General features: G+C 36.8%; 1 protein-coding gene and 1 pseudogene across 2 annotated transcripts in view; one reads left to right on the plus strand and one right to left on the minus strand.

Moving 5' to 3' along the window:
* Nucleotides 1-26,512, minus strand: part of PDE4B (phosphodiesterase 4B) — a 224,325-nt gene that overhangs the window by 66,194 nt on the left and 131,619 nt on the right. The window lies entirely within an intron of this gene.
* Nucleotides 140-26,512, plus strand: part of LOC148214175 (uncharacterized) — a 52,402-nt pseudogene continuing 26,029 nt past the window's right edge.

Below are 26,512 nucleotides of genomic sequence, written 5' to 3' on the forward strand. Positions count from 1 at the left end.
AGGGAGATTCTGAAAAGACAAAGGAACATGAGATCAGGTAGCTAATATAAAATGGATAAAAAAAGAGGAAGAGAATAGAAGATTTATAGTTGCTGCACTGACTACAGCCAAGACCTTTGACTGTGTCGATCATGGCAGAATGCGATCCACATTAAAACTAATGAGTATACCAGAAAACCTGATTTATTTTCTTCAGGAATTTTATAATGAAGAAGAAGCTACTGAAAGAACTGAATCTGTAAAAATAGAGTGGTTCAGAGTAGGTAAGGAATTGAGACAAGGCTGCATATTCTGCCCATATTTATTTAACTTTTTCACTGGGTATATTATGTGAATTGAAGGATTGGAACAGTTGATGAAGGGAATCAAAATTTTAGGTCAACATTTTAACAATTTGAAATATGCAGAACTTTTCCCTCAAGCCTTTTCATCCTCTTTCTTATGAGACCCATTGGGGGAAAAAAAAATCTCTTTCCTTTTAAAATCCCATCCATGTAATTTTGTTAACTCCTTCAGGAAATGCAAGTTATTATCATTTCTAGGTTCAGATAGCATATTAATAGGTGTAGGAGTAAATATGGCATATATAGATTTTTTTTTAATAGAATTTGAATTATGGATTTGGAGATGGTTACCAGGAGTACTGTGATGGTATTACTGATGGTACGTAAAGCTCTCCCACTGCCAACATGCTTAGAAATTGAATTCTGAGGAGAGGGAAAGATGAAGCTTAAATTCTGTTACTTGGTGTCATTGACTACAATTTTGTGTAGTAAGAATTTTATTTCACTTGAGTCAGAGTTGCATATTCATATTAGATGTTGGCTTATTGTTTGTGGAAAAAAATAGAAAGTGAGATATTTTATAGGGGGAAAAAAACCAATGAAATGTATGTTTTGGTTCAGCATTGTTACCCAACCATAATCCAAAAAGCAAATACACATAGTAGATGACAAAAAATATCAGTATATAGGTGAATATTTGTCTGTGTATCTAGCATTCCTTTCAGTTTTTCTCCATTTTACTGTAATGGTATGTGGGAATGACCTTGGGAGACAGGAGAAAGAGCCTCAGACTAGACAATGGTCAGATAAGAGGCAGCTGAGCCTTCAGAAGGATTGGGAGCATGGCAAAAGTCTCACAAGGGACCCTCCCTATTAAGGTGAGAGGTAGGAGCGATGTACTTTCAGACTTGCAAGATTCTGTTAATGTAACCTTACAATAAAGATAGAACTAGTATCCTGGGGGTGCTTCTTGTCTGGACTACCTCACAAGGCTGACATCAATCTTGCAAGTCTGAAAAATGTATTAACTGAATCAATAATTAAGTAATCCAGGTTTTATATTTAATAGATTTTACTGCTAAGAATAACCTTCTGCAGTTTTTTTTAAAATTGCAATAGCAAACTGGCTCAGTACTTGTTCCTCCATTTGTTGTTAAGTATAGCCATTTTAAAATAAATATTTATGCAAATAAATTGCTCAAACTGAACGATATTTAGTATCTTCTCTTACAAATTGTATACGATAAAGTAGATTAGGGAATTATGAAAAAGGTTAATCTAGAACACTCTTTCTAATGTATTTTTTTTTCCTATGGGAAGGATTTTGTTTATGAAATAGTTATGTGAGTTCTCACCTAGAGAGTGAAATATCTCCCTGCAGCTACAAGTTTAATATACAGCAGTGAGAACAATACCTAAGTATGTGGCTCTCATACTCCTATCCTTCCTGCCCTGAGTCAAGTAGAATGCAAATCAGTAGGACCTTCCAGATCTTTGAAGGAGCTCCTACTTTGTTGATTCAAGTGTAGCATTTCTTTGAAACAATTCCACAAAACGAAGTGGTACCCTGCTTCTATGCAGTGGAGTGGAACAGCTGCTTCATTTCACTCCGTAATAGTGCTTCTGTGCAGGCAAAAAGCTCTGTCAGCAAGTTGTATCTGTTGATCAACGTAAACTAGTCTCAACTCAGTTAGCAATACACATCCACAAGTGCCTTATCTGAAGGCTATCATCTATAATCTACTGTACACTAGTGTTTCTCAACCTTGGCAACTTGAAGATGTGTGGACTTCGACTCCCAGAATTCCCCAGCCAGCAAGGGTGGCTGGGGAATTCTGGGAGTGGAAGTCCACACATCTTCAAGTTGCCAAGGTTGAGAAACACTGATCCACACATTCCTACGTAATAGTTTTTCCATTGCTCATGGATTCTTGTTATACCCGTTTCATGTGTATTCATGAAAATACCAAGAGCTGGTAGGCCATTTAAAAGAAAGGATAGATTAAATAAATTACTGAGGGAAATTCCCTTTAGCAGCCTGTGGAGAAATTATAGATATCCTTTCTCTCCCAGTCATTTTTTCCCATTTGAAATGGCTCCCTAGCAGCTTTCCAGCTGGATTCCATATTTATCTTTGGAATTCCATCAAATAGCTTTTGGATAAACAGTTATCCTCCTTTCCCTAACTTCTCATTCTTATTCCCACCCCTTCTGATCCAAAGCTAAATTTTCTACAGAAAAGTTGGTCATCGGTGCATTAAACGTAATTTGTGCAAGGATAATTTGATCCTTTAAATATAATGTACACTTGTGAAAGTTAGACACTGAACCCACAAGGGAAAAAAAATAGATGCCTTTGAATTATGGATTTGGACAGGGTTGCTATGCTTGCAGTATAGACTGCAAGAAGAATCAATCAATCAGTTCTTATCCAAAAAAAGGTCTGACTGCTGCCTTGACACAATGAACAAACCAAAAAAAAAAAAAAATCACATACTTTGGACATGTGGTATGAGCAGATGATGGATTAGAAAAATGGATTATGCTTGGTGAGTTTGATGGAAGTAGAAGAAAAGGAAGACAATGGACAAGATGGATTGAGAGGATCAAAGAGGTTACCAGAATGCCCTTGAAAATTTGCAAGAGGCAGGACAAGATGATGAGTATTTTTTCTGGGCAGCTCCCAAGAGTCAAGCTTCACTTGATGACATCCAGCTTGCAAACTAATTATATTAATTTGGCCCTGTATCATTATAAATGTGAAAAAAGTTAGCAGGCATCTGATCACAACTTTGGTTCAAGTCCAACATTCTACCTTCAACACTACCTGGTTCATGCTGTGTAGTCTGTGCACCATATAGTATAATTCCTTAGCTTTTTATTAAATGTTTTATAAATCATTTATTTGGCATTTTCAGATATTGAAATGAAAACATAAGACCTTATATGCACAGAATATATAATGTTCACTGAACTGTAACCTTTTTCAGTGTCCATGATTTTAGTCAATATTGTGCAATTCTGCAGTTGTTGACATTAAAAATATCCATCACTATGGAGCCAGATTTCATTCATGGATATTATGGACTCTACATTGATGGAAAAGCATTAGATGTCCATAACCACGGAGAAAAATAAACTTTTATAATATCCCGTAAAAATGGAACAAGAATGAAATAGCCACTAAATCACCAGTTTTTAAAAATCTGCCATTCTGCCATTGACTTCTGGGCACTGAAATAGCAAAACGTCTGGAGGGTACCAGTTTGGGAAGGCTGACACACACTAACAATGTCATTAACTCAGCTCAGCACTCACTTAGAACAGAGATACAAAAGCTGTCACATTCCAGATGGTGCTGAGTTATGATTCCCAGCATCTGTGCAGCTGGGGATGTTTGGAGTTACAGTTCATCTGGAGGACCACTGATTCCTTGGAATTCTTTGCAATGGGTTTGTTATGAGCTACCACATTTTTGTCATTAATTATTTAACATGGTGGTGAGTAGCTGAATTCTGGCAACCTGAACAACTCAAGAATTCCACAGATTTATCGGGGGGGGGGGGCGGGAAAGCTAATATTCTTCATGCATTCAAAAGATGCTAAAACTGCTGTTTTGAAATAATATATTAAACCCTTACATTGAAGAGATAAGGATTCTATTCTCCTATTTTCTTGTCAAAATCAAGATATTCCTAGGCTGATTATTGATGAGAAGATAAAATGCATTCAATATCAGATACAATTAGTGACTTTATCCTAAGCTACTTACATGTTCCATGGCATGGTGTTAAATGATTAAAGCTAAAAGTAACCAACTATATACTGCAAAAAGAAAACATCTACCTTTCCTAAACAAAATAGGCCCAGTTTTTAGCTTTAATTCATATGAAGAGATGAGGGAAAATATATGTGCTCATATCTTAATATAAAGGAGTATAATTCATACTTTCTCAAATTCCCTGCTTTGGAATGTATTCTTAATGATAAAAAGTGAGCAATGTTTTAAATAAATAAATGAGACAGAATTCAATTATATTTTGGGTTTCCCTAATTTTTGTGTGCAGTTTTCTGATTTTTTCCCTATTTTTTTTAAAAAGCATACAAAATACATAAATCAGAGATTATAAAAAAGTGGACACTGGAAAAAACATTTATTGGAAGAACTGTAACAAAAATGCATATTAAGAAGAATACTAAGACTCTGCCACTTCAAAAGCAACTCCAGACCTCTCCGATCCACAGCTTTGGCTGAATTTGGCCACTGAGATGACTTGTATACAGCTCATCTGAGATCTGAGCAAGCGAAGATTTCTTCAGAATGATGAAATGAAAATTGTGGCATCAGAACACAAACTCAACTTCTTACATACTTACATGCAATGTTCCAATGTAAGTTCAAAATGGGCAGAGTTTGCATTGAGACAACTCAAAAGTGGCTTTATCATTTGTCCCCTTTGCAGATGCCTATGGGCTTGACCCAAATCTTGAAAAAGAAAAAGAAAACAATCTTTCTTTTTGCAGCAGTGAAGAACTGAAGGTTTGTGGAAAGTCAACTTCCCCAGCTGCTGAATTTCAGCTCCCACAGAAAGCATTTGCTGGGAATCGTAAGTCTCTGGTAGAAGCCACAATGTTGTCACATGTATCGTGATATCATCACACAAAGGGCATGAATTATATAATTTGTGTCAGATACACTGATGTCATTTGTCCCCCCTTGTCCCCCTACACCCATGACTATAATTTATTCCATGTCAAAATCAGAAACAAACTAGAAGCTTAAATAATAATAGTGACCCTGAACTGAACTGAAATTGCTAATGGCTTGACTTCTTAATAACATCTCATGCTACTTTTTATTGCTTATATAATAAGGTCCAAGAAGGGGTGTGTGTGTGTGTGTGCGTGTGGGTGTGTGGGTGTGTGTGGGTGTTTATTGTCAATGATGCTTCTTTGCATAGCTGGCTTTGCCTGTTACAAACTTAGCTGTTATTTGCTGGCCATTGCTCTTCATTTAACACCACATTAAGCTACACGTTTTCAACTATGTGATAATGCTTGCAGATGACTAATCCTAACAATCATTCATGTTTAATTACTATAATTATAATGTTTTAAGAACCTCAACTATATTTCATGTCAATCTCCATGAAATTCATTACTAAGTTGAGAAATCAACAACAAGCATCTGAATCTACTTTGTTCAAAGAATGAGTGGATGAGATCTGAAATCTAATGTGAGCCCAACAGAGAATGTTTTCACAGCTGCAGAACTTTGAACTTAGCTTCCACTTCATCTCCCAAGAGATGTTAGAGAGAATGGAGTTCTTCCAAAACTTTCTCCCTAACATTTCTTGAGAAATAGGATAAAAACTGAGTTTAACTGTTTAGTTATTATGGCAGGAGAAAGTGTGAAAGATGATTCATTATCTAGTTTTTTCCCAGGATTTCAGGTGAGTTTATACACATATTATGCCTTTCTAATAAAGGTGCAATCCTTTTTGAATAAAGCTTATGGTACATCCAGCTACTGCTTTCTTTACAAATTGAGGTATGGTTACTTAAAGCTGAAATTTCAGCATCAGTTCTACTATTCAGATAACAGATTTAGACACACAGACACACAGAGAGTTCATATGCTATATCAACCTGCTTAGCTCTTCTCCCACATTGCTGATTGCAGCCAATTCTGTGGTGATGTTATTTGTAGAAGATGCGGGAAGGTTTAGCTTTTTTATATTTACCAACTACAAACACAGCCCCTTCTCACAGGTAAACAGTTAATAGATGACCACAGTACGAGCACAAAACTCCTCATGATTTTTCTTACGATCCTTAATAGCTGATTTGAATACTGTGAAAGAATTTGAGGGTAATCAAAAAGACTCTTTGAAGCTTTCACAAATATTTATTTTGGAAGAGATGAAGTTGTATGACAAATAATTTGATTAGTACAAAATAAATTGTTTTCCTTTTTGTTTTGAATATAAACATACAACCATAAATCTTTTAAAATACAGCAATTAATCCTGATGCATTTGTTTGGAATTATTTTTCTCTTTCAAGTCCCAGAAAGAGTATATTGAAATGACTATTAAAAATTGAATAATTTATTGTTATGGCCAGCCTCTTTTTCAAATTTGTTCATATATAAACTGTAGTATGTTCCTTTCCCTTCCACCTTCTCTCCTGCTTCTGAGTGATCTGGGATTTGGGAAGCACATAGTGCTCCAAAAGCCAGTCCAGAATAAAGAAAAGCATGCACAGTATATACTACAGTTCCTTCTTTTTATTTTATATTTCAAATTTAGTCACCGCCCATCTCACTCAATGAGCAACTCTGGGCGGTTTACAGTAAAACTTCCCTTAAAACAGCAAGTAATAATTGACCAAGCTTTCACTACAGTCACTCAAAGTAGAATGAACTCAGCCATGTTTTCTAAGTGATAATTACTAAAACCAACAAGTAAAATTTCCATCCCTTAAGTCAGCCATCCAGTACATAGCTCTTTTGATGCCTGGATAGATATTTGTGATCAATTGTCAAATAAAACTCCTTTCCATCTATTGTGACAGAAAATAAAGTTGTTTTATAAACCTAGCATTACTCATGCTTATCCTCAGAGAAGGAATACCAGGGAAAAAAAGTAAAAGACTCAGCTTGATAGATAGCAAAGAATTCTCTAAGAGGGCTATGTAGAAGTGATCTCAGAAAAAAGGGATGTATCATGATGATGACGATGATGATGATACTCATCTGTCTTCTGAGTCAGAAAAGAGTGTCTGATCACAGCGGGCCTTGAGTCCTCCTTATCAGTTGCAGGAGTCAGCGTTGAAGTTTTGTGAGTTGGCTTTTTTACCAACTCCCCTGGATGGTGGCTGATTCTTGTGCTCTAATGGTGGAAGAATGGAGGTGTCTTTAAAAACTCTAATAGGGATCGCTGGTGTGGGGCTTCCGGGCTGTGTGGCCGTGTTCTGGAAGTTTTGTTTCCTAACGTTTCGCCAGCATCTGTGACTGGCATCTTCAGAGAGCAGGAGCACAGACAGGAGCAGTTCTCTCTGGACTATCTGTGCTCCTGCTCTCTGAAGATGCCAGTCACAGATGCTGGCAAAACGTTAGGAAACGTTAGGAAACAAAACTTCCAGAACACAGCCACACAGCCTGGAAGACCCACACCAGCCATCGTATTCCGGCTGTGAAAGCCTTCGACAATACATTGAACGCCTCTACAGGGAGGAAACATTCCGACAGACATGGAGACTAGGAACACTCTGGAACAGAGCTGGGCACAGAGAGAACTGCTCCTGTCTGTGCTCCTGCTCTCTGAAGATGCCGGTCACAGATGCTGGCGAAACGTTAGGAAACAAAACTTCCAGAACAGGGCCACACAGCCCGGAAGACCCACACCAGCCATCGTATTCCGGCCGTGAAAGCCTTCGACAATACATCTAATAGGGATCGTTTCAAATTTGTTCAGAAACTCCTTCCTTCTGATTAACATGAAAGGTTAGTGTAAATTTAAAGATAAGCATCAGTCTAATATATTTGGCTGGAGGGGGAGCCAGTTCAAATCCAGTAAGTCACAATGGAGCACTGGGCAGCGATGAATCTCTGAGAGGGAAAGCATTACAGCTCTCTTGTCTGCCACTTGCCGGAATTAAATTGGTTATTAGCAATCAAAAGCATGAGCCTGTGCGGTCGTGAGAAACGTGGGTTGTTTGAGCTAGTAAAAATGGAAGTGTTAATGTCAAAGGATTGATCTACAGCACCATAGGTTCTCTGCCCCCCCCCCCCCCACAAACATCCTCATATAGTTGGGTCTTAGTGCTGTCAGAGAGCCAGTCTTTATGTGGCCAGCTTCTCTGGCCCAAGATATACTGGTCCAGGAGACGTTTTAGTTCATCTATCTTGTTATTAGCTGTCAGCAGCTGGTCACAGATTGACATTACCATCTGAGCTGTTAACAGACAGTTCTTAGCTAGCAGCTCCACATCAGTTTCAGTGGAATGAGTTTCAGAGCTTTTTTCCTCCTTGGTCTCAAATTGCTCTCTTTCCTTGAGGAGTGTAAGTTCCTCACTCTCCCAATCGAACAAGGTGCTGGATGACAAAACATAACCATTTGATTCACCCACAGAGGCATTGACGAGTAGAAAGTTCTCAAGTGTAAGTCGATTATGGTCAATATTCTTTCTTAGTCCAGAGTGTTTTCACCTTTGTTTTGGGGGTTTTGGTGTATCCTCCTTCTTTTTATCTCTGTTATTGCCTTTTCAGGGAAATCTGTTGTTAGAGCTGTTCCCCATCTGACATCCACTGGCAGGGAAGTTTGGATCCGAACAGTAATTAACGAAGTCTTATCTTCTGCAGTGGGTTAAGTAACAGGAGGCAAATAGAAAAATCTAAAGGAATTGCCAGAGTTCTTTACAGTATAAACTGCCTCTTTGCCATCTTGCCTCCTCCCTTCTGCCTGTTTATCATAAGGACACAGGTAAGGAACCATGCTAAAAGGTAGCAAGAAGATTTCTATATTTATTTCTATATTTATTTGACTTTGAACTCCAAAGGACTCTGGGTGGTGTACAAAACTAGAAAAACCATTAAAAAAACAGATAAAAACGTCAAACCAAGCAGACAGCCCAGACTGAAATAATCTTACAGATCACAACAATCAAACAAAACAGGGGCCCTAGACAAACAATAATACAGCAACCCCAGACCTGGGGTTAAAAATGGTCATGTATTTTGAAATTTTGACTGAAAAATCCAATTGAAAAATAACAAGTAACAAGAAAATAACAATAACAAGAAAAACTTTTTAAGACGAACAGGCAAAATAATGCCATATTGATGAGAATGAACAAGCCTGATACAAAGCAGCTGCTGAAGTAACATAGTACCATCTACTAAAATGCTATTTCTCACCAAAATTGGCCTTTCAAGCATTCAGATTGTTTGCCTTGAAATTCTTGATTCCCCGAGTGAATGCTCATTAGATGTTTCCAGTTACAGGTATGTACCGGTAATCCTATCTTTAACCAACTGTTCAGAATACTGCATGTGTTTTATATATATGTATAGCTTATATTCTCTTTAGAATTACTTATTCATCATAGGATCATAAAGTTGGAAGGGACCTCAGAGGTCATCTGTTCTAACTCCTAATATGTAACTGCAACTGTCTTGTATCTTTCTTTCATCGTATGCCTGCCATTCCCTTTCCTATACATGTCCCTTTTTCTTTTAGCATTTTGGAGATCTTTATGTGTGTCCACACTGGGCTTTTTAGATGTCTCCCACGTTCCATTTTAGTAGCAATTGCTCACAATTATATCTTCAGTAGCTTGTTTGACAGATTTCCCATCCTTCCCAAACTCGTTTCCCCCTCAGGACTTCAAGCCATTGGATTAGCCCTACCTTCTGTCTGAGTTCATCAAAATCCAAAGATGGTTGACTTTTCTCTGTTCCTCCTTGATATTAGGAACTCAAGGATAACATTGACACTTTCACCCAAGTTTCCAGTCACCCTTGATTCTTTAACCAATTCTTTCCTGTTAATAGACATTATATCCAGGATAGTAGACCCCTTGTTCCATCTTATGACACACTTTATTTATTAGCTTTTTATTTTGCCTTTTATTCAGGAGCTTAAGGCAGTGCAAACAGCATTCCTCCCTCCCATTTTCTCCCCACAACAACAACTCCATCAGGTAGGTTGGGCTGTGAAAGTGACTGGCTCACATTCACCCAGCAAGCTTCCATGACTGAGGGTGGACTAGAACTTGAGTTCCCTTTCTTCTACCCCTGCCAAATTCCTGTTTTCTCTCCCTACTCAATTGCACAGTGAGCTCATTCTCTGGGGAACTGGCTTTCTTATATATATCCTGAAGCTGCCTCTGCTAGATTAGCAGCAAGTAATGCTCCAATCACACACAATAGACAATCAGCACTATTGACTGCAACATTGATCTATCAAATGGAAGGAATTATATCTCAGAGTTCAGATAGAGAAAAACTAACTATAATAAGCTAACTATAGAAGCAAGTGCAATAATGACTTCCATTGATAGTCAGTGTTTAAACTTTTTCAAAGAGTTTTAACTTGGTAATCAAATCTGCATTACTCCAGCAAATTAAAGTAAGGTATACTTTAAAGATGTAAAAACCTGTCAGTCAGTCTAAAAGGACCATTGAAAGATCAGGTGAGCAGCATGGCTGAATATTTTTTAAATGCTTTGCTCCTCTTTTTACCTACTTTACCTACTCCCAATCACTATTTAATTTTTTAAAGAATTACTATTTTTGTTGTGATGAGATTGCAATACGTCAGTAATACTCCATGATTATGTACACAGTTGTTATTTTATAGCAGTCACATAGGCCAATGTAAAATTAGTAGCAGAAAAACAAATGTAAACACCTTTTTCTCTCTTTCTTCCTCCAACCTGACTCCAAAACAGGCACAAAGTATCCATCTGCTTCCATAATGCAACTTTGTACACTCCGTGAATAATTGCATATAGAAAGAGGAATGCTAGAGAAAAGTGCAGTCCTAATTCTGACATGAGAAAAGCACCTCAGTAATATAACAACAGGGGATTACAATGACCTGAAAATGTCTACATTATTTCTGCGGATGGGGACCTTGGCCCACAAACTTCAATCACCCTGGGAGTTTGCTAACACCTGGTCTATTGCTAATTAATTTAGGTCAATCGTACTCCTGCTCACTTCTCTTGGGCTACAGGGAAAGAGTTACAAGGAAGAGAAGATGGGGAATGATCTACAAACAGTCAAAACAACTGGAATCAGCCTCAGGTGCGTTTTACAGAATGACTAGGAGGTACAAAATTTGATTTCTGAACAAGAACAAGAAAAAAGAAGAGATGAAAATATAGGATAATGGATTAAAATTCTACACTGAGTTGACAGATGGCAACCACTGCTCCCACTTTTCAAAAGGTAATAGTGACATCCAAGGAAATGCTGTAAGGCTGAAGATGTCTCAAATAAAATCCCATTTTTTGCCTTACATTAGTATATTAGGGATTATTTGCCTTGAACAATAAACAGGATTTTGGTGGAGGGAGTAGGGAAGTGGTTGGGAGGTGATTTTAATAGGAAACTGAAATAGAAAGGAAAGAATTAAGTTCCTTTCATTAGATTCAAACCAAAGCTGTGCTTCCGGGTTTTGTTTTTATTTTTGTTTTTTTTCAGAATTGAAGATCTAATCCTACCTCTGCCAGTAACAGCTATATGATGAGACAGTTTAGAAGTTAGAACTCACATTTAACCAATTGCTTGCATAAGAAAGCAAAGCTAAAAACCATCACTTCAGAACAAATTATCAGCTGGTCCTTACGTTCATTACTGCTAAAGTAAAATTAATAAAGCCAGCATGCTAGTTATTTTTTCCATCATTTAGCTGTTAATCAAAACTAAGACAGTAGGTGGCTCTGTAGCATAGCTTGTCTGTACAGTAAATAACATGCATGAGGAAAGAAAGAAAGAAAGAAAGAAAGAAAGAAAGAAAGAAAGAAAGAAAGAAAGAAAGAAAGAAAGAAAGAAAGAAAGAGAAAGAGAGGGAGGGAGGGAGGGAGGGAGGGAGGGAGGGAGATAACAGTTCAAGAAATATATTTTAGGAAATAGAGAAACAAGATGCAGTGCTCAAGAGAAATGTGTATTAAGTCTCATATTCTTTCATTCAAAGTGTTTGTAAAAACATAACACCACCACATTGTCTAGGCACTATATTATGTTAAACTTCTATTTCTGTAAGTTTAACTGTATAAATCCTAAGAGAAAATTTTCACAGCTTTTTTGAGAAAACATTCCTTGGTATAAAAGAAAATCCAGTGCAGCTTACTATGAAACAGAGACGCAATTCCTAGTTATAGTGGACATATTTGGGGTGATAAGGGAAATGGCTATGGAGCTTTTCTAGAAAAAAATTGTGCCTGCTATATGAAAACAATTATCAGCAGGGCCCGGTTCACAAATTTCTCTAGTTTCTTAATATCAATAAACTTCTTTCCAATTCCATATCACTGTAATTCTGACTCCAAATCTGGGCTAACCTGACACTCTATAATCTCGTTTTTTTTAAAAAGTGCAACTTTTGTGCTTTCTCTGTCACACTGCCTGTCCTACGGAAAGCTTACATCCCAAAATTGAGACGGTCCCAATCATTTTGGCCTTTTGAAAGTGAAGACCCGCTGTTCCCATGGGCACTAGAATAAAGCACCAAGTGAGTCTGACTCTGAGAGATATTTTAAGAAATGTTTTATGGAGAGGAATGTTGAAGGAAGGAATTGAAGGAGTATCTAGCTGACAGAAAAATTTAAACACTATGTACCTTGTCGTTCAAAGATGAAATTATATTCCAACCTGATGACCTGGTTTCAGATCATGTAGATTCCATGCCAAAAGATATATAGGACATACTTACAATACCAAAAACAAAAATAGATCCTAAAAGGAACTTTTATCAATCAGTACCAGCAACCAATATTGACACCTTTATTGCAAAACAGTGAAATCTGAATAACAACAAAGGCTCTATCTGATATATGACTAGCTATATAATGAGACTAGCTAACAGAGAAATGAACAACTGAATCTGTTAACCACCCACATAAGTGCTGGCTTACTTTCAGCAACTCTCAGCTATTCAGCAGAAGAAGAAGAAGAAAGGGAGGGGGGAAACACTTCTAGAGTTAGTCTGGAACGCAATACAAGAAGTAATCATTTAACTGCCAGATATTACAATATGTTATAAAGTCACTAACAATCAATAGAAATTGATCATCAGTTTGCATCAAACACAATAATTTAAGCCATCGGATTTCAGAAAGCACAAAGCTGATGTTCCTTTTTGATGTGATCTTAACTGAGAGAAACGAAAGAAAGAAAAAGGCTAATGTGAATTTCCAAACTTGGTCCTCTGCTGAATTAAGAGGCTCCTCATATCTTGATTGCTTAATTCATAAACAGAAAAGTCCTTTTTTTTCCTTTATTTTAATTACTGCTGGATGGTAATAAATTATGGGTCTGAAGTTGAGAAGATAAAGAAAGGAGGAATTACCCTTCCTCAGCTGAACTGTGAAAAGCTGAATTTCTTCCTGGCCAGAAAGAGAATGTTTCTGGAAATGCAGCATAAACGTGACTCTTGACACTTGATCAGAAAATGGTGGAATTAACAGTCTTAATGACTGAATCACATCACCCAACTTGAGAATTCTGATAAATCTTGCAATTCTGATAGAAACTGAAACAGTGTTAAAAGTAAATAAAGATGTTCAGAATGAAGTTACCAATTTACAGGGTCTACTCTGTAAAAAGAATGAATGATTTTTAACTATTCCTTACATTAATGAGTAAAATCAGTCTATAGCAGTGTTTATGGAGAGTTTTGTTCATGAGATCTTTGCAATGAAGACAGAATACAAACTGAAAATTGAAAGTGCTTTTTGGGTGGATTTCCATTTCTATTCAGTGCAGAAACTCAGACCTATTGTGGCGAGATTTTTATGATCTACAATTATTGTGGTGAGGTTTTAATGATGTACAGTTTATGATCTACAAGATCATATCTTGTATTTATCTTGGTGAACAGGATCTTTGGAATGAAATACAGACAACAAAATGACTTTTACAGATCCGCTCCATAGTCCAGAGCACAATCAATTTATGGGAAGCATAGTCCATAAACAGCCCAGGAGTTTGGACATTACAGAAGGATAGTCAGATGGTTTGGAATCAAAGAATCAAGGCCTAAGAAGAAGGAATTATGGACACAAGAGCACAGAGCTGAGATTGAACTGGCTTTTTCCAAAAAGGACACACCTTGGGCTGGGTGGTCATTTTGAATTGGGACCTTCAGTATTTGACACTTCTTGCATGTACTCTGGATGATTGCTGGTAGAATCAGCCTAAGGTGACTGATTGCTCCCCAAATCCTGAGGTTGACATTGTCCCAGTACAGTCTCTTCTGCCTAAGTCCTTGGACCTGGACGAGACCATGACACCATGGGAGTGGCAAGTATATAACAAAATACTAACTTAGCGGCAACCATCGCATTAAACAAACTCAGTAAATAAATCAGTGAGGTCTTTCTTACTTCATTCCAGCCCATTTGAAGTAAATCCTGTAATACATCAGCACTTTTTTGTATTTCTACACATTGTATGACTGGTAATGCTGGGTAAACTGTCTTTGGAGAAAAATAGAATTGTTTTACTTTCATTGAGGGAAGGATCAGTATTTTCAAGAAATCTAAGTTCCTTTGGGATCCATATTGAAGACCACAAGCTCATTCTTACAGACAGTCTCAGAAGTGACTTGTGCCACTGATTGCCATATATTTTACAAACAACACCCACTCCAGGTTAACAACCACTGTACCTGGAGATTCCTGTTTCACATCAAAATGATTGGAAATAGAAGGAAGGGCCTTTGAACATATGCCTGTGTTACATGTATGTGCAATAAACTTCATGCATGTATTGCATGGAAATTCCAGTTCTGAAGGATCTTTCTGAAACTATTTTAGCACTTAAGGCTGGATGCTATCCAAAACACCAATCAACTATGAGGTAGTAAAAGAATTATCTGTCTACAGTTCAGCTTCAGGGAAAGCCTGGTAAAGAGCAAGAAAGAGCACTTATGAGAAATCCTTTATGAAACTACATGATGCTAAATATTAATCAGTCAAATCAACCAAAAGCATTACTTGATTAAAAACAAAAAAGGCCACTGCACGTTACTCTTTACATGGTTGGACCAAGTTATAGTCAAGCAGTATGTTTAATAAGAAAGTGTTTAAAGGTTTCCCACAATCAAATCACAAGAATAAATATATAATGATGAAAATTCCTTCCACTGGAATTGGAAACAGGTCTAGAAGCTTTAGAGTGATTGAAAGGTAACTAATAGAAAACAGAATCAGGAGCAGCACCTTCCACCACCACCAATAAAGTAATCTCAGAATCAGGACCAAAAGATATTCAAAAGAAATTCTCAAGCACCCTGAAAATAAGGTTAAAAATACCTCTTTTTTTCAAAGAGGAAGATAACTTGCAGAGTTGCAAGGCAGATGTTATTCTTCTCTGCTAAATGTTCCTTTTATGGCTGATCAGCAAATTTGTATTTTCAGGTTTTCAAATTAACATACATGGGCCTTCATTCATAGAACTATCCATGTGTGAACAGATTCTTTCAAATCAAATCCATGTTATATAATTCTGTCCAGTATTAATGTACTTTTTTGCAAATTTTAGCTTTATAGGAAATTGTCTTTGTATTGTGAAGTGAAATAAAATATATGGAGGAATTAAATCCTATCTTGCAAGTAGTGCTTGAGTTTCAGATGCTTCCCCTATAATTATTTTGAGTTCTATACTGTTTTTCTGCACATTCAGAACCTGCAGTCATGCTTTATTCATTATTCCATTGCTTGAGTTTATATTCCTTAAAGTATTGCAAGTGAACCTCTTTAAAATATGAGTTGATGTTGAGATTTCTCAACCAATTTTAAAAGAGTGAGAAATTTGGAAAGATACTTCATTTGCTCAGCATTTTTTTTATTATGTAACTGTGCTATTATATATTTTATTTGGTTTCCCCAACCCACCCATCTATCCACCCTTTTTTTTTTTTTGTAAGGATGTTGGGTTGATTAGGTCACATTGTTCATTTTGGCAAAGTATTCAGGATTGCAGATGTTGACTGTCCAAGGGTTCACATTTTAAAAATTAGTTCATACTGGGTCACTAAACTCACTCTGTTATGGAAGCCATAAGAAATATTGGTTTGAAATCTCTCTGTAGATTTCCATCAGCTGTGAGGAAAGACATGCAATTATGTAACTGACAAGGGGTTTGGTTTCAGATATGAGTAATTTATAAATAATCATATGTCAAGATCCTCTTCTAAGTACTCAGCCTGTTTCTTTTCTTTCTATCAGGTCATAAGAATCTTTGTTAAAAACAACCTGATAAACTATACTAGCTCAGGTTCAGGTGTACTTCTCAATTTTTGAAGATAAATTGAATATGAAGACAAGATTCCTAGAATAATCTGTTCTGTTCTGAATAGACTTAGAACGACAATAGTAGCACAGTGATGAGGGATCCTCAAAAGATTGATCGCTGAGGAAAATTGGCAAGATCTGATGAAAATATCATCAAATGATATATACTACCCTTGAAAAAGTTGCAACCTGTTCTGGCCGCAACATTAATATATGCATAACACTTTTTTTCTTACTTATTGTAAGAGTTCATTTGCAACTTTGTAGAGAAGACACCCCTCTTCTCTAGCAGAGCAAAAACAAAAACAGTGAATACTCTGTATAGTAAGGAGAAATATTTTACTTGTGCAGTTTTAGTCAGATTTGAAACTGAACTATTTTAGCAATGATTTGATTATTTTCATGAAAAGTCTCTATTTGTAGTTGTGTGTTCCAAGGTATTAATGTATATTTGGCCATTTTGAAGTGTTTCTCTAGGAGACAAGTTTTATTAAAGGAATTTGCAGTTTAAAATGTTCAAATTTTAGAAATCAAGTTAAACTTAGCTTTAGGATTGGAATATGTATAAACTATATTCTTTCTCATACATCTATCTGTTGAGGTTATTAATTTTTGAGGAGCTGCCCACCAAAGGATCCAGTTCTGATATAACTGGTATCAGATACATAGATTGGACAGGATGGCCAGATCCTTGCTTCTGTGAACTGAATTCACCCAAACACTGGCATGCCATGAAGTCAACAGATGAGATATGACCTGCTAATTAAAACACAAATGATCCTGGTTAGAAAAAAAATCAGAAGCCTGTTATTTCACTTCTCTATGCAGAAATATTTAAAGTTTCAAGTTGTTCCATATGGCAGGCAGCAACACTCAGCTGGTTTACCTTGGCAGGCTTAACTTAGTTTAAAAAAAGCAAATTAGAGTTTACTACTTTATCTCCTAATAAGAATATTGTGCCCTGCTATTGAATGAGAACTGAGATACACATATTTAGTTATATATGCTTGGAGAGAGGTAATAATTTGATGTTAGAACTGAATATTATACATTGATTGTGGAGCAGAATTGGAATCATATGAGGCTAAATTAGTTGAATAAGACAGGGAGACCAATTGATTTAAGAATTTGGGAGGATTATTTCAATTGGCTTGTGCTGGAAATAGGGACAATACAAATCCCTCTCATTCATTAATTCCATTGCAGAATTAAAACATTCATTCATACATACATACATACCTATCTATATTCATTCTTCTTTGCAACTACATTTCCACAGTTCAGAAGAAACAGGATGTTTGGCTTTCCCAAACAGTGGATTCAGGAGCCCTAGTGCTGGTCAAGAGACTTGGTTGATTTGATGATCTTGAGGACAAATGGCTAAACAGAGAATGCTTAGTGCCCTGAATAAGGTTGACCCACTCTGGGTTAGGATCACATACTTATCCTGCTTTCCTAGCCTCTTTTTATATTCTAAAGCCTTTTTTCGCCCTCTCATGTCCCCAGCTTTACTTGGCCACAGCCTTTTTTCCCCCTCATCAGCCTCCTTCAGGTCCTCCCTTGTTGCTCCAAGTAGATGGCTTTCCTTCTACTCTCCTTTAGTTCAATTTCTATCCTTCCTCCTCATTCTGCTTGCCTGTCCTATACCTCCTTCCTTCCTTCCTTCCTTCCTTCCTTCCTTCCTTCCTTCCTTCCTTCCTTCCTTCCTTCCTTCCTTCCTTCCTCTTTCTTTCTTTCTTTCTTTCTTTCTTTCTTTCTTTCTTTCTTTCTTTCTTTCTTTCTTTCTTTCTTTCCTTCCTTCCTTCCTTCCTTCCTTCCTTCCTTCCTTCCTTCCTTCCTTCCTTCCTTCCTTCCTTCCTTCCTTCCTTCCTTTCTTTCTTTCTTTCTTTCTTTCTTTCTTTCTTTCTCTTTCCTTCCTTCCTTCCTTCCTTCCTTCCTTCCTTCCTTCCTTCCTTCCTTCCTTCCTTCCTTCCTTCCTTTCTTTTTCTTTTTCTTTTTCTTTCTCTTCCTTCCCTCCCTCCTTCCTTCCTTTTCCTGTGTTCTCTGTTCTGCCACCACAACTGCTGCTGCTGCTTTAACTGATACCACTTCTTAGATTGAAGTAAGTGGGAATCATTCTCCTCCAAGGTATCAGCTGCAGGTTGGTTAATGACTGGGACTTCCTGATAGGCCGTAAGTTTGTGTTCAGCATCAACACTCTAGCTTTTCCCAGAAGTACTTCTCATGGGAGAAAAGCTTTCATGAATTTATTTTCCAGAAGTAGATCAAAATGTGACTTTTGTGTAGTTTAAATTATAGTAATAATTATTTGGAAATTGGCATAAAATCAGCACGCATGAATCCCATTCAAGCTGGAAACTTGTTTTCTTTTTCTGTGTTATATGTCTGTACTTCAGCAGTATATAAATACCACCTTTAAGTCTGATAAGCATCTCCTTAAGACTCACAGAAGTTGCTGATGGGATTGCAGCAAAAGAATATCCAATTAAAATAAAATGATGTGGGACTGAATTATAAAATAGCCAGTTCTTGGATAAATGTCTAAATACAGCAGAATCCAGTTAATCTTTCAAACGGTGCAGACAAGTACATAAAAGTATAACCTTTTTCAATAAAACAATTTCATACAATCATAAAAGTTGTTCGTCAAATAACTTTTTATTCATCCTCTATAGTGAACTATTATAAATAATAAAATGTGAAAGGCTACTGCTCAACCTTCGGTAGCTCTAAATAACACTTTAAAATGACAAGTGCAAGAAAGAATAAATGCATGCCATTATCTGTTGGTGGTGCATTGTGATGGAGAAGCATTAGCCCCCAACCAGCTGAGTGCTACTTTGTGTAACTACAGCATGTGCCGAACTAGCCTTTCAAAACCATATACATTTGAAAAGCAAGAATGGAGAGTTATCCACTACAGTTTGGCTTTTGGGAAAGAAAGCAACATGGTCTGCATTCTTACAGGATTTAATCACATTTAAGGAGAGCTTAAGGGCTCCTGCCCTTAAGGACTAAATGATTCATTTAGGCTTCAAGTCTCTCTACTCAAATAAAATCCAAGGGGAAAAAAAGTGAAAATCCAAAGATTCTACTTTTCCACTTAGAATGTTTTGTTACATAGAATATTGGATGGACTCGCTGATTTCAGTACAATGTGGAGATGATCCTTCAATAGTGTTAGTGTTATAGACCTGGCTACACAGAAAGGTAGAGCTTTGTATTTTGATTGTGCTATATACATCTCAGTGCTGAAGAAATAGGTCATGTTAAAATTGCACAGGGCCTATCCAGTTATTAGTAGAACGTGTGCTAGTAAAATCAAGAAATAACACTCCCTCACACTGGAAATTAGTCCTAAAGTTTTGAGGTGTGTGTGTGTGTGCATATCTGTATATATTCTGAGTATGATTAATATCTCTATGTTAATAATGGTCGAAATAACAAACTGAAGAGGCAGGCAGCTGACTCAACTATCTGCCTGCACTGTCTTATTCCTCTGACTCTTTCTTCCTGCAATGGCTACTTTGACGAATAGATGAAATTTTGGTCAATACAAAGTGCTTGGAAACAGGTATGTAGCTAAGCAGGAGAAAAATCCATATGAAGAGAAAATGGTGGGAATAAACTCATATTGTTATCAATGCTTCAGGTGATAATTCAACATTGTTACTAAGATTATATACCCAAGCATGTTTCTTTTGGTATGTTATGAGAAATAAACTATGCTAGACTGTAAAATGTTTGTGAATTGATAAGAAGGGACTTTATTTCAATAGACAGAAACTAAACATTCAAAATCATTAATTCTTTAAAAACTAGCATCAGTTTACTCACCATGATTGCAGACATACTTGTCATGGTTGTTTGATCTTCAAACATATTAAAAGAATTCATTGGGGCTCAATCATTTCCAGTTTAAAACTCATCCTACTCGGTCGATCTATCTATCTATCTATCTATCTATCTATCTATCTATCTATCTATCTATCTATCTATCTATCATCTAAGCAACAGAAGAAAAACCTCACAGTTAAAGTATCTAATTATTGCCTGAAGATTTAATCAATGGACTCAAATAGGCTACCAAAGCTATGTTTTGAAGAGCAGGTTTTCAACAAGTCCTCTTGCACTTGGATTATTCAAATTACAAACACCATTTCACAATATGGATTTTCTGTTCAGTTCCCAGTTCAAACAGGCCTGAAAGCCAAGAAACATTCCAACAAAGGTTCTTGGATATCACTGCCCAAGACTACATAGCAACTCTTAAATGTGCTAAGTTCTTGAAGTGCCTGGCACAAGATAAATCAGTTTTCCATATAGAAAAGTATTTAACTATTTGCATATCTCAACACCTTAGAAGAGGTTTCTCTAGAGTACAGATTGAACAACTCAGTTCTATGGTGAGGTATGGGAGGTTTCACTGAGTTCCTTTTGCAGAAAGATGGTATGTATGTGTTACTGCAGCTGTTGAAGACATTGCACATGTCCTGTTTGATTGTAAACTAGGTCCTTTCCATAGATTGCCTAGGTCCTTTCTTAAAATCTATGACATACTGGGACACTCAGAATAAAATGACTTTTTTTTTTTCAGGGAACAAATCTGCATATTACTAGGAGCACTGTGTCTTTTCTGTCAAAAACCACCCATAAGAAATGGACCATCTAGAACAGATTGGGGTTGATTGCAGGGTTGATGATATAATAGGAATGTGTTTTATCTTTTTCTTAGTATTGTTTGTAGTTTCTTGAAATGGTCAAATAACTAATCAATAAAATAATTGTGTTGCTGAGAGAGGAGCTTAATTTTCAGTAAATGGACTTAGGCTAGGTTATATTGAATATGCTTTTAAAAAAATCCTTCCTTGAATGTGCTTCATTGAAGGGGGACTTGCAACTGAGGGAAACAAACATAGCCCTGGTTTATAGCTTCTGGAAAATGGTTAAGTAGTGAGAGTAATCACCCGCAGCCTTGATGGGATGGGTCAGAATAAATTTCCTCTCATTTTCCTACCTTGGCTCTCTAAGGAAGGATCCCTTGCCTTCTGTATATTTAATCCAAGTAGACCTAGAATTTGCAGTTCATATTTATTGAGAAGGTAGGATACAGAGGGAATGGGTGGTCTCTCTCCTATAGCTCTATGTGACCATGAAACATGAAATTTTGAAAACTGGCAGTCTGGGAGAAGGGGACCTGCAATCACATATCTTTTATCTTCAAGATTAGAAAAATGAAATATGCCCATGCTTTCAGAACCCCCTTGTGAAACAGAACATGAGCTCTGAAAGAGCTGCCTGTTACAAGGAGCTACTGTTGGAACTGGTTGCTGCCTTGTGAGGAAATCTATATGGACATGTCTACAAAGTCATGGTGAGTCAGGTAGATTGGAGAACAGTACCACAAAATAAGTCAGTTGCACTTTGGTTCATGTAGTGGATTGGTTTGAAAAACCCAGGTTAAGCAGACTTACATTTGTATGCATTCAAACAGTGAGTACTGAGCCTCATCATTTTGCCTTATTATTTCCATCTCCTACTTGTAGCACAGCACCTAGGTCCCTTGTTCTCAAAATGATAAAAGTTATCTCTTCTATTTCAGTGGATTATCTCCATCTAAAGATTCAAATGTTTTGTTTCATAATAATTTCTATCAATTTCCATCCTCTAGTACCAATACTGCCAATGGGAACACATGGATGAATGGATGGTTTCCATTCATTGATATGAACATTTAAATTCTTTTTCAGTTGTATTTAGTTTACTTTACAGATAAAACCTGTGTGTAATATTTTTATCCTATTGTTTTTCAATTGTAATGCCTGTCACTAAGCTGTGGTAAAAGAGAAATCTCTGCTGTACTTTCTTCTCCCACAGCTAATAGTCTATTAAGGTCTTAGGAATGGAATTGCTCATAGGTAATACTTGGTCCTCACTGTTCCCCCCCCCAATATTTTCTAAATTAGCATTATATCATATTTCAATGTTGTTTTTCCTTCTCTTCCATTATATAAAAACAGAGCCTAATTAAACCAAATAAGAAAAATCTGATTTCATATCCCACATCCTTATAATTTCTGGTCAGGTTAAATTATATGACCCAGTAAGATTTTTCTTTGCTTGTACAAAATTCAGAAGCCAAATATTTACCAAAATGACTATGTGACTAGATAGAGCACCACAAACACCACAGATGCTGCATGAATCAAAATGAATGGAGGAAAAATGAGCCAATCTCTAGGCTTGTCTGAAACAGAAGTATGTGAAAGGGTTGTTTGCTTTTGTAAACCAAATTGAATGGATTTTGAAACCCTGTAAGTTCTCTGTTAAGGAAAAATCGACATGATCTAAAAATTAGTGTCTCCAAGGTAAGAACAATTGTCTCTAAAGTAAGGACAATGGCTTTGAATTAGCTCTGTTTACTAGCTCAGAAGTCCACCAGATGAACCAATCCAACATCAGCTTAGTCCAAGGCCGCCTGCCTGCCTGCCTGCCTGCCTTCCTTCCTTCCCTGCTCCTTCTTCTAAACATCAGCTATAATGCATTTTTTAAAAGAATTGTAAAATTAAAGTGAAATTAATATTCGCATATTTCTATGGAAATTCCTATGCAATATACCCAGCCATCTTCTGATTTCTGTAAAGTCTTCTCTTTTATTATCATCTCTCTGGATAATGTCAAGTGCCAAATTGTTCACTTGTTTTTCAATAGTATTTTTGAGTTCTTTAATTTTTTTATTGGGCATGTTATAAGAAATGGAATGGGGGAAAACAACTAAATCCAAAAAATTAAGCCTGGTAATTCAACTCTAACATCTGCAGTTCCACATTAATCCCAAGATTATGACTGTGGGTTGTTTGCATATTTAGTGCTCAGTGTTGCTGGCACCAGGTTATGCCTGTCATTTGGGGACAAAGAAAATGGTTGTTCTCCCCCCATCTCACCAGCTCTAAAAAGACAAAGGCCATTAGGTCTCCATCTATCGCTTGCCATGGTTGACACAAAGAGCAGAAATAAGCATTACATTTTTGTTCTCCAGTAGCAAAGTGAGAAGTGCGTTTGGTATAAATTAATTAGTAAGTCAAATACCCATCCTCTTCAGATTATATAAACTCTTCTTTGTCTGCAAATAAATAACACTTATCCACTAAATGTGGCATCTTCCAACCCAGTAAAAAGCACTTATGGCTATATTGGTCCATGGGAAAAAATATGATTTCCCCCCCTATAGACCAACATGTTTATGATTGCTCTACTAGTCAAATAAAAAACAATCTACTGTACCTGATACTAATAGTTTGAGGAGATAGCAAACTTCCTGATCCTATTGACTTCTAGGAATCATTTGTCCCTGTGTATATGAAAATATCACAATCCATGTTCCTTCCCCGCCCCACCCCCCCTTGTACCTTACCAGGCTCACATGGCATGCATGCAGTAGAATTAACTATGAGATATGATGATGGGTTGGAAAGGGACCAGGCATCCTATGGCATAACATCACACAAGGTTTGTTAACATTTACTATAACCCCTTTGCAGGGCTACCGTATTGTGTTCCAGCTTTATATAAAATAGGCTCCTGATGGCAACTGGGTGCACTTCCACATAGATTCTTTGTACTTTTCCAGGAAATTCTTCAGACTCCACAACAATGAGATTTCACACTGTAGGGTGAGTTAGGCAGCTGAGCCAATTTACTTCCAGAACTTGATCGTTCTGAATGTTTTCCCAGTATGTCTTCTGCTGAAGACTCCCAAATCAAGGAGTCAAAATAAGCACATATAGAAATAACTACCTTTTGATTGTGATTGTTTGAATGCCCCAAAGACCTTACTAAAGTCTTTCAGAAATATAAAACTAAGTGTTAATCACAGTTTTTGAGTTGCTGCAGCAAAAGAAATCTTGTAATCAGTTTTCAAAGATCAAAAAAGAGAAGACAACCTCTGTATTTTTGCTCCATGATCAAATAACTCTTCCTTATTCCAGTAAGTAGTTGACAGACTGCCTTGCTGGTAATCTTCCTATCACAACTGTTACATCTTCCCAGCTGTGTGGAAAGACCACCCTTGTAAATTATATGCCAAACAGCAAAGCAGGGAGCCACCTTTAGATCTTGAACTTCAGCTGCAGTTGAACTGTCATTTAATTGCTTCCCTGTCACAACTTCTGATCTTGCATCACTACCCAAGATGTTTAAATCAGATAAAGCACTCGGTATTGATTTCATCTGTGCTAAAGCAATTCAAAACAATCTAGCCTGGTGGGTGCCAGCAAATTCCAAGATATTGGGGAATTGTAATAATTATTCCAATCTTAAAAAAAGGATGAAATGGAGCTTCATTCTAATTATCATCTTATTAGTCTTTAAAGCATAAAAATAAAATATATGCAATGACTCTCTGTGATAGATTGGACTAAAACAGAAAGCATCATGGTAGAAGAATCAGCAGGCTTTTCCCTGGGTGCTTGTCCCATGGAATAAACTTTAAATTGTTCATATTTGGTTGGAAAAAAAATGGTCCCAAACAAAATATTACTTACATGCAGTATTTGTTGATCTTACATTTCCCTTAATCAAGAAGTTAGAAGGAAGCATGAAACATCTGGATTAACCTGTTAACAAATACAGAACCTGTTGTTGGAACTACAGAATAGTGGTTTCTATTTGCTGTACTTCAGGTGTTTTTTTCCTCAGGTGTAGCGAGAACCACCTTAAACTTCATCCATATAAACCTCAAACATTATTCCCCCTGCAGGGTCCCCAGATACAGATCATCACACACAGATAAAAAACAGGCACTGTTACCCATGTGGAAGCACAATACAGTACAGCGGCTTTTTATCCTTTTGCCGTGTCTCTGATCTGGGAGTATGAAGGTGGTGTACAAAAAGAATATGGTAGAAGGACAGTCTGATGCAGGATTGTTGACACAAAGAGCTACAGGAGGACTTTTCCAAGAAAGTTTATGGGGAAAAGAGATGGGGAGGCTCAAAAAAATGCAGGTTTTTGTGAGGGTTCTTTGCTTTCCAAGGACTGGACACACCACAGTGTAGCAAAGCTGTACAAAATGCTTTGTACAAAGCTCCAGGCAGGACTCCCACCAAGATACGCTGCTCACCACAACCTGTGGTCTTGGTAGTTGAATACTAGTCCTCTTGCCTGCTTGTAATAGTTACAGTAATAGACGTCGCCTCGGCTTCCCCGTCTGCAGGCTGTTTGCTGAACAAAGCAGTTTTTTACTTGTTATTTCAATACTTCCTTTCTTCCTAAAGGAAATGACAAAGAGAAGCCTGCACCATAACAGAACTATGTTAATCTGTGCCTTACTGTTAGCTTTAACTCTTTTTATAGTTTTGTTATCTATTTTACTGGTATCTGTTGATTGTAATAACACATTCCTTCATATTGCCACTTGCTTGGGAGAAAGACACAATTCAAGGCTGGTTTTCTTTAATTCCTAAATTGTTTACAAATTATACCATTTCATTTTTTGTATGAACTTGTGAGGCTTTCTTAAAGATACTCTGGATTCCAAAGCAAGTTTGTGGTGTTTTTCCCAAGCTATGGAACACATTCCCATAGAAACTGTGTTTGGTCCCATTTTTTTTTTCCTTCACTTTCTTCAGCTGGCTTTGAGATGTTTGATGATAACCTTAGCTCTTATGTGATCTATTTTTTTTTTATGGTTTTAACTAAAAGTGTGCAAAATGTTCCATCTTAGAACATTTCAACTCTGAAACAGACCTTCCAGAACTGCCAATTGTTCTGGAAATGGCCCATTTTGAGGTTAGACCACGTACAGAATGGATCATACTGACTCTTTTAAGGAACAGAATGTTCTAGGATGAAATTGTGTTTTAACTCCTTTACATGTTTTTACATTTTTCTACCAATTGTCTACATTGCTATAGGGATGGAAAGGGGTGTATGTGTGTGTACACACACACACACTACTCTATACCAAAGAGTGAAGCTCTGCTATTTAAAAGAAGTCAATACAGACAGCTAATCTGATGTCACCTAGATTCTAAATAGTTCATTTGGGAAAAGATTGATGTTATTATGAATGCTTTTAAATAATAATGCATTATAAATGATTAGGAATTAGCCCAAATTATTTTAGCATCATCAGATCTATAAACATCCATTATTACTGAAAAAGTAGCATTACAGTGCAAATTGTGCTTATGATAAATATA

Source organism: Python bivittatus, unplaced genomic scaffold (genome assembly GCF_059951505.1).
Source record: "Python bivittatus isolate LINGU-HERP-01145 unplaced genomic scaffold, Pbiv_v1 ctg000700_np1212, whole genome shotgun sequence".
Lineage (NCBI taxonomy): Eukaryota > Metazoa > Chordata > Lepidosauria > Squamata > Pythonidae > Python > Python bivittatus.